The sequence below is a fragment of the Emydura macquarii genome, unplaced genomic scaffold, assembly GCF_026122565.2.
Source record: "Emydura macquarii macquarii isolate MOO-44397 ecotype Brisbane River unplaced genomic scaffold, CSIRO-AGI_Emac_v2 contig_3472, whole genome shotgun sequence".
Lineage (NCBI taxonomy): Eukaryota > Metazoa > Chordata > Testudines > Chelidae > Emydura > Emydura macquarii.
Genome location: NW_027133609.1, coordinates 463191 through 472497, shown reverse-complemented (window position 1 = coordinate 472497; position 9307 = coordinate 463191).

The following is a 9307-nucleotide window of genomic DNA, read 5'->3' as shown; positions in this document are numbered from 1 at the left end:
CTCTCCGTCTCCCCCCCCCCCAGTCATGTGGAGTAGCGGGACCAGCTCGGCTCCGGCCCCGGCTCTCACATTCCTGTGCGAGGCTGTTAACATGCCACTGCCACCTGCACCGGCCTGCAGCCAACACGGCTCCCCGGCCCCCGCTGTGCCCGGCGCGGGGCGACCCCCAGCCCCTGGGAGGGGATCCCGGCAGCTGGCTCTGGGGGTGCCCCCAGCACTGAGCTCAGCAGGGCACGCCCTGATCCAACGGACGCTGCACAGCTTAATGGGCATGAGAGGCCCGGGGCTTGGGTCCCACCTGGGCACCCAGAGCAGCTTGCAGCTGGTCAGAGAGCTCAGTGCCGCAGCCCAGCCCTCGGGGGGGGGGGGGGGGGAATACTGGGAAGGGGCTCGCCCAAGGGCTAGTGGCAGAGCTGGCTCCCAGTCCACTGCCCTGCCCATTGGGCCATACTGCCTCCCTTCCCCCGACTGCTCTGTGCTCCCCGCTCCATCTGCTGGGGAACCACCGGCCATTCCAAGGTCAGCAGGGCCACCCCAGCACTGAACGCCTTGTGTCCCCCGGTGCCTCATCTGACCCCCTGCACCCCCGGCACCTCATCTGACCCCTGCACCCCATGTCCCCCGGTGCCTCATCTGGCCCCTCACACTCCATGCCCCCCGGCACCGGCATCCAACCCCCCGCACCCTATGCCCCCCTCCCCCAGCACCTTCATCTGACCCCCCTGGAGCCCACTCTCTAGTGGGGTGAAGGACCAGGCCACACCTGTTTCTTCAGGGCTCATGCAGGGCCTGCCCGCTGGGCTGATAAGGTCAGGGGATGGGGCAGGCGAGAGGGGGGAAGGGGCTGTTTCCTGCTGTTTGTATTAGCGGATCAAACAAACGTTAAAGAGCCTCTGGCCCAGGCCCAGCCAAGGGAGGGATGTGACCTGTGGGGTGGCTTCCTCGAAAGCCGCCGTGAAATGTCCCTGCCCCATGGAACCCGGCCAGCCCAGATCTGTGGCCCTTCCTGCGCAGACATGACCCGTCTGTTTCTGTGTTGCCGGCTCCTTCGCTTTGATCCTGGCCTCACGGCAGCCCGGGAGTCGACGGGTCACAGTTAGAGGGAGACAGAGCCCGGGAGAGATACAGAGCTAGAGATGGACGGACGGACGGACGAGCTGGTCGCTATGAGCCCTGGACAGCTTCCTCTCTCCTCTCGCCGTTCAGCTGCATCTCTCAAAGTCCTTGGACAGTGACAGCGGGGAGCGGGATTTCACTGTCCCCCATTTACTGGTGGGGAAACTGAGTCAACGCAGCCTTGGCTCAGACTGTCAAGGAATCACATACTCCATGACCAGCCGCGTGTGACATGCTGAGGGGCCGAGTGACCATGGTCATGTCTGGGAGCACGGCCCGACCAGGCAACCTGATCACAGAGTGACCCAGACCCTGGTGAAAGCCACCGTCACCGCCGGGGGGTCAGGAGCCAGCCATCCAGGGGCCCCATGTTCCCCGCAGCCTGTTATTAACGGCCAGGAAGCCACCCACAGCAGGCGCATTGTTCAGTGCCGTCAGCATCCCTTCCCTGCCAGGCCCCGCAGGAAACGCTCCCATTGTCTGCTAGGCAGGGGGAAGCTGGTTGCCGGAGCCCTGGCTAACACAGCTCAGAGCCGTCTGTCCCCCAGCCAGCGCAGGACCAAGTCTGCCCAGCTGGGGGGTGGCAGCTGCCCATGGTATTGGCACCAGGAGGGCAGCTCCCAGGAACACTGCACCCCACCTGCCAGTGCTGGGCAGTCTGGGGGAGCGATCCAGTGCAGCAGCCTGAGCCAGCTGTGTAGGGGTCCCCAGGGAGCCATGGGCGCAGCACCCCAAAGGATGCTAATTAGCATGTTCGTTAAGGAGCCGGGAGAGAACAGCCAGTTCATTGCAAGCAAAGAGGCGCCGCCGGGTGGTGAGCGTCAAGGACCCAGAGATGCCGGGAACACAGGCTGGACACGACTCTATGAGCCAGAGCGCACACAACCCACAGGGTGGGACGGTAGAACAGGGCCCCAGGCTCACTCCAGGGGCGACTCTCTGGGCTTTGGTTAATCCGGTGCCCAAGGCCGTGTGGCCAGTCAGATTTCAGGTTCAATCAAATGGATTTTGGTTCCCTGCAGACTAGTTGGGCAAAACCTCAGCTGCCCTGGAACGTGATGTTGTCCGACCAGGCTACACGGCCCTTGGCTCGGGTGGGTCGATAGCAGCTTAGCCCCCAATTTCAGTGGCCGCCCTGCACCCCCGAGTCCCATGAGCATATTGTCCCACAAAGGAATCTCAGCCCACAGGCCCATCTAGCCTAGCATCCAGCCTGCGCCAAGGCCCAGATAGTGTAGGGGGAGGAAATGCCCCCTCGTCCCCCCAGGATCCTGGCTACGCCAGCAGCAGGAGGCCCCCTGACCTGATCCCAGCTCCCATCTCAAACCTTCCCACACAGGAGCACAACGCCTCCATGCAGGGGCTTGAACCTGGGGCCCAGCCCGACAGAGCGATAGATGGGGAGGTGCCGCTGGCCGCTCATGGCAGTGGACTCTTGCGGTTAACATGCTGGTTGCTCTCCCCAAGGACACTACCCCTCCCTGCCCTGAACTGGCAACTCTCCAGCCCCAGGTCACTGGGGAAAGTCACCCCCCCAGGCAGGCGTCTGATCCCCCAGGTCATCCTCCCCTCCCCCGTCCGTCCTGCCCACATCTCCTGTGCACTGTAGGCAGGGAGCCTGGGCGCTGGAAGCATCCGGCCTGGCTCCGACTTTGGATCCTGCACCTTGCGCCCCCAACGCCGTCTGCCTGCAGGGCCCAGTTCGGGCAGACGGTCACAGCGTTGCCTGGGCCAAGCTCCCACTGCTGGGGCCCAGCCACCGCGCCCTGTGGGCAGGATGTGAACCGAGCCTGCGCAGAACGGCAGCTCGCTGCAGGGACCGACTCCTGCGTCACAGCTCCCAGCGGGCGCCAGCCTCCAGGGCAGCACCTCACCCTCCCAAGAGCAGCCCGCGTGGTTCCGTCTCTCCCCTAGGGGGAGCTGTGTGCAGGGCAGTGCTTTGTTTTGGTAGGGTTTTGTTTATGTGTCTGGACTGCTCTAGGTTCCTGTAGCCCCTCTGCAAACAGACATGGCACCACATGCCAGGGACACGGCCCACGGGAGCCAGGCCACCGTCCTCATTTCTAGCCTCGCGTGTCCCAGGCGGTGAGTTCGGGGGGGACAATTCCACAGCTGGGCGGGGAGGAAAGTCAGTTTCAGGCCCCGTTGTTTCACCCAGCAGTGGGCTTGGAGGCTTATGCCTGGCGGACGTGGCTCAGGGGCCAGGGCGCCGGGAAGTGGGCAGAGGGGCCGATAAACACAGCTCCCCACGCGGCTCGGCAGGGAGCTCCCCTCGCACACCCTTGCACGTGTGTGAGGGATGTCGCTGCACCAGCCACGCGTGGCTCCATGTGTGAGGCTGCCGTGCCCAGGGGTTGTGGGAGGACCAGGCCAGGGAGCACCGAGAGCCAACGGGAAAATCTGCTGCCCCTAGCGCCGCACTGGGTGCTGGGGCCAGCGCTGACTGGGAGGGCAGAACGCGCCCTACTGCGCCTCTGCCCCACGCCACGCCGCACAGCGCCCCCTAGGGCTGCACGGGGGACAGCCCTCACTGCAAGGTGCATGCCCAGGAGGATTCGCAGCCCCATGATTTTCCCAGCAAAGGCCCCGCCGGGGGGCTGGAGGGTTCAGGGGACGCTGGATGGCAGCCGTGAAGGAAGGACCCCTTGTGCAGGGTGAGGAGGGGACACGGTGCGCTGGGGCAGAGAGACGGGGAGGGGAAATGCCTCCCAGAGAAACCAGCCCTGCCCTCTTCTCTGAGGCTCCCCCTGCCTCCTACAGCCCTGGTGCCCCCTTCCTCAGGCTCCCCCTCCTTCCCTGCTCCTCCCCCCCGGCCCCGAGCTCCCCATTGCTCTCCCTCCTCCTCCCCCTGCCCCCCTTCCTCCCGCCTTCCTCCATCACACCCTCCCATTACCTCACACTCCAGACACGCGGCTCCCGCTGGCCAGATTCTTTCCAACCACAAGGCTCATTAGGAGCCCCCCCGAGGGGCTGACCTGGCTGAGGCCAGATTCGCCCTCGTCCCAGGTGCACGGGCCCCCTGGCCCCGGTGCCAGCAGGCGGCCCCAGGGCAGCGCTGGGCAATGGCCAAAGCTTGGAGAGGTTCAGTCGGCAGAGCTGGGCAAGCGGCACCGGGGCAGTCGAGGGGCAACGTGGCTTCACGGAGTTTGCCCCCTTCTGGGCTGGGGACCATGGCGTAGCTCAGGTTCGGTGCCCACCTCTCTATTGCCGCTGCCCCAGTGGCGAGCAGGGGCTGCGGGGCGGGACTGAGGGGCACCGGCAGAGCTGTGACCGGACGAACATCCGTCCACCCCTGCCCACCCCCCTCATAGTTCCTGCACCTCCACCTCCCTTACCCAACATCTTCCCCATCCCCACCCCCACATCTCCTACATCTCCCCTCCGCCCCACATCTCCTATGCCCCCACCCCACCCCATATACCCATCCCCCACACATCCCACCCCAACAGCCTCCCATCTCCTCTACCCCCCCACACCCTATCTCCTGCACGCCCCACCCCAAACCCCCTATCTTCTACACTTCCCCTACCCCCCACACTCTTACACTTCCACCCCAACACTCTTGCCCTAAACCCCTTCGCTACACCCCCCATATCTCCCCTACCCCCCACCCCACCCACATTTCCTACACCCCATCTGTGCACTCGCTCCCCAACACGATTGGGGCAAGTTGATCTTTCTCCCTGGTCCACAGAATTCCCTCCAGAGACGTCCCCGCCCCGTCCACTGCCACTGCTGCAAGGCTTCACGCTACGGAAACATCTGCAAGGCACCAGCATTTGGGGCTCTCCCTGCAGCCCAGAGGGGTGGGCCAAATCCTGGCGCTGCACCGCTCCCTCCCCTCCCCCACCAGTCCGGGGCGGGGACCTTGTTCTGCTCACAGTCAGCCTTTCCTGTCTGGTAAGAGCTCAGCGCACCGCAGGCTATGGCCCCGGCCCATGAGCTGCAGGAGAATCCCTGTTGGTGCTGGCAGTACAGGGGCTATGACACATGGCAGGGCCATGGCGCTTCCACCCAGCAGGGGGCAGCGGTGATACACAACAGCTCCCACTGAGTATGCAGGGGTGGGATGCAGCCACTGGCATGTGACTCTGGCAGAGGCTGGGCTCTGACCCTGCTCCTGGGGGGACTGTCCCCCCAGCAGGCAGGGCTGAGGACTGATGTCCCCTCCCCGTGCTGCACAGCATGCAGACAGCGGGGGTCAGCGCCTGCCCTGCCTGTGTGGCACTGGAACCCTGTGGGCACCGGCTCTGCTGGGCAACACAGAATCCCCCTCAACACACAGCCCAGGCACCCCACCAGGCATGGGTGCTTCTGATGCTGACCAGCTCAGGAACCCGCGCAGCCTGGAGTGGGCTGCTCAACACAGCCGGGGCAGGAAGGGTGGGGGGAGCCTGGTCTGGGGGCAGCAGTGAGTCGTGGGCTCTGTCTCTGGGCCTGGCCGGGCCTGGGGGGGCGGGTGAGGGAGCCCCAGAGCCCAGGGAGCCAGCGAGGCAGCCACAGCTTCTCCAGAACCAGGTGAGGGTTAGTGCAGGGGGGCAGTGTGGGGCAGGGGCCTGTGCTGGGGGGCTGGGGGCAGTGTGGGGCAGGGGCCCGTGCTGGGGGCTGGGAGAGCCCTCACTCTGTCCCTGAGCCAGGCCGGATGAACCCTGGGGCCGAGCTCCGGTCCAGGCTGTGGGAAAAGCCTTTGAACCCAGCAGGCGCCTGCAGATCAGAGACACTGGCTCGGCCCTTTAGGGATGGGAGACCCGGCCCCTGTGGGAATGGATTTGGGGGGTCGCTGGGGAGGCCAGGACTGCCCCTTAGCAGTGGGGCTGTTCCTGCCAGGAGAGCTGGGGGGACAAGGGAGTAGATGGGGAGAGGGGTGGGGATGGGACAGGGGGCATAGAGATGGGGGTTGGAGGCAGGGAGGACTGGGGCATTTGAAGGGGAAGGATGGTAGCGGTGGGGGGGGTCCTGGGGATGGCAAGTTATTTATGCTTAAAAGAATCCTGCTTGCTCAGCCCTGGGCTCCCCCACCCCCCAGCTCTTCCAGTGCCCCTCAACCCCAACCCGCAGCCTCCTGCTAGCCCAGCCCCAGGTTCCCCCCATCCCCCAAGTCTGCCAGTGGGGGGGTGGGAGATGCCCCAGTGTCGGGTCCAAGGGGGGCTTCTAGAGTGAGCCAGGGCAACAAATCGAGCCCCAAGTGACGACCTGGTTCCTGCTGCCCAAGGAGCCCCCGTGCCTGGGACCAGGGGGGGGAAGAGCCGCTGCCCGGTGCTAATGATTAAGCCCAAAGAATGCGTCTGTCCCCCACAGCCCCTCCTGTCCCAGCACAGCGTCCCACAATCTGCGCTCACATCCCCCCCCAGCACTGTCCTGGCTCCCAGCCCACTCGGCTCTGACTGCTGAGCTGTGGCGCAGCCCGTGGGGGCGGCGCCGGGGACGTGAACGTGGTCCCAGGGAATGCCAGGTGCCCAGCCCCCTTTGATCTCCCCGCCTGGCCCCATGAGCCCTGTGTCTGCGGGAGGCCCAGCCGGCTCCTTGCTCCCTCAATGGGGCTTTGTTGAGCCCCCGTCACCCTGAGCACAGAGCGGTATTGATCCATCCACCGCTACGCCGAGCCCTGCACCCCCCTCTGCTGCCCGGGCGCGGCTCCCCCCTGCCAGGCACCGTCAACGCAGCCCTGCAGAGCAGGGAGGGGCACTGGCCCCAAGGGCAGAGAGCAAGGTCCCATCGGGTGCCCCCCACCCGAGTGGAGCCCTGAGGTGTGCTCCCCTAGTACAGCGCCCCCTAGTGCCGCACTGGGGTCAGCACGGACTGGGAGGGGAGAGCGCCCCCTACTGAGCCCCCCCTCTGCTCCCTCCAGCGCAGCGCCCCCTAGTGCCGCACTGGGGTCAGCACGGACTGGGAGGGGAGAGCGCCCCCTACTGAGCCCCCCCCCCCTGCTCCCTCCAGCGCAGCGCCCCCTAGAGCCGCACTGGGGACAGCACGGACTGGGAGGGGAGAGCGCCCCCTACTGAGTCCCCTCGAGAGCGCCCCCTACTGAAGCCCCCTTGCACCCTCCAGCACAGCGCCCCCTAGCACCACACGTGGGCTGGTCCTATCCGCAGCACATGGAGGAGAATGTGAGGGTCACCTGAACTATTTTGGTCCCATGAAGTCATGGGGCAGCGCGGCCGCCTCTGCTCTCTGGCACGGAGCGTTCCCTGCTTTGCAGCCGGGCTCCCCGTTCCCGCCCCCAGATGTGTGCACAGAACCTATTGCATCAGTGTCCCAGGAATGCAGCCAGCAGTGAGTAATTCCCCCAGCACCCCTGGCCCTCCACAGCTGTGTGTCAGTGCCCGGAGGTTGCTGGGGTCGCTGGACCAGATATCCTCCCAGAACTAGGCCCTGGGGCGCTCCCATGCGAAGGAGATGGGGGCAGGCATTGGTTGTGCTCTGCCCCTTTCACCCCACTGTTTCCACTGGAAGAACAGCCGAGCACTTGAGTCTCCCTGGCTGGGCCATCCAGGGCAGGACACGGGTGGTGTATTTACTGTAGGGTCTTCTCCCCTCTGCCTCTGGGAGCTGATGCCTGCCCACTTCTGAACTTTGCCCCGAGGCCGAATCCTCGTTACCCACAGAACCCGCCAGAGACCAGACATGCCCCCAGGAACAACCCTTGGGCCAGCTTGGCCCCCAGCCCTTTTAACCCCTTGTGTCTGGCCAGCCCCACGGCCCTGCTTTGACACCATTGCTCAACGTGCCAGCTGCCATGCCTGGCCCTGTGGCACCCTGTAGAGCTGAGCTCCCTGAGGAGCTTTTTGATGGGGGGAACCCCTCAGACGTGGCCGTTTGAGCCTTTTCTAGCTATGAAACAGTGAAGGCGCCGACACAGAGAGAGACAGACACACCCAGGCACCCTCCCCGCCATCCCGTAACCTGCCAGCACCACGCCCGCCCGCTTCCCACACAGCGCCAGCTGATTGGGCGGCCAGTGGAAATGGGCCGGGGGAGGCAAGGCAGGTACAGGGGAGTCAGCATGTTGTTCACCCAACAGCAGACAGACGGATGGACGGACTGGGTGGGGTCTCTCCCTCATGATGGGGAACCGGCCTGGGGGAGGTTTCTCTCTGCTCCAGCACTCGCCCCCCCCCCAGTTTGGCACTGGTGCCCAGCAGGCTCCATGCCGCCCTGACGCTGACACTGACGCTGAGTTGATTTTCACTGATGGCTGCTGGGCTTGAGGAACCTCCTGGTGGGAGCTGGGCCCCCCAGCACAGCACAGCCCCCCCAGGACTTCCCAGCCCCCCACTCCCTGCTAGGCCAGAAATCCCCTGGGACCAACCCCGGCACAGACAGACAGACACTCATCTTCCGGTAATGGGATGCTGAGCAACTACCCATGTGGGGGTGGGGGAAGATCCACGTGTCTGTGTCAGTCCTGGGGGGGGCTGTGTGGGGGAGGGGAAGGCAGGATGAGAGGGACACAGACACGGCTGGAAGGATGAAGTGGGAGAGGAAAGGAGGGGGCAGCGAGCGGGAGGAAACGTGAGAGGGGTGAGGGGTGAATGAAGCGAGGGGAGCCCAGGGCAGGGATGGGAGGCAGTAGCTCTTTGGGGTGGTTTTACCCCCAGCTCTGGGTGAACTGGTTCCCTCCCCTCTCCGTGTGGTCAGTGGGGGGGAGGGGGGACAATGAGAGCAGGGACATAGCCCCCTCCCAATCCAATCATTTTTCTATTTCATACCCCCTCCCCCAAACAGGGGCGGTCCCAGAGAGGATGCAGCAGTGACAGGAAAAGCGCTGCAGCTTGCACCCTGTCCCACACCTGAAAGCCCCCTGCTCCTCCCCCGCCTGACAGCCCCCTGTGGCCCCTCCCCATTCCTGCTATGCCCCCATCCAGCTGAGTTCCTACTGCTGCCCCTTCCCAGCCCCCCTCCCCCACTGTTTGCCCTGCTGTCTGTGCTATGGATAAACTGGACCAAGGGGCCGATTCTGCCCCCAGGGGTTCAAGCCTCATCAGCTCTCCCCTGCTTGTGGCAGGGGCCCTAGATTCTCCAGGGATCCTTGTGCCAGGCCCAGGCTGGGCCCCTCAACATACCCCCCCCTCCACTATATCCCCCTTGCCTCCCCAGGTCTAGTCAGATGCAGCGGGGATGTGGGAACGTGTCATGCCCCTGTGTCGGCCCGGGCAGCATGAAACTGGCTGCGGGAGCAGTGCTCAGGGAC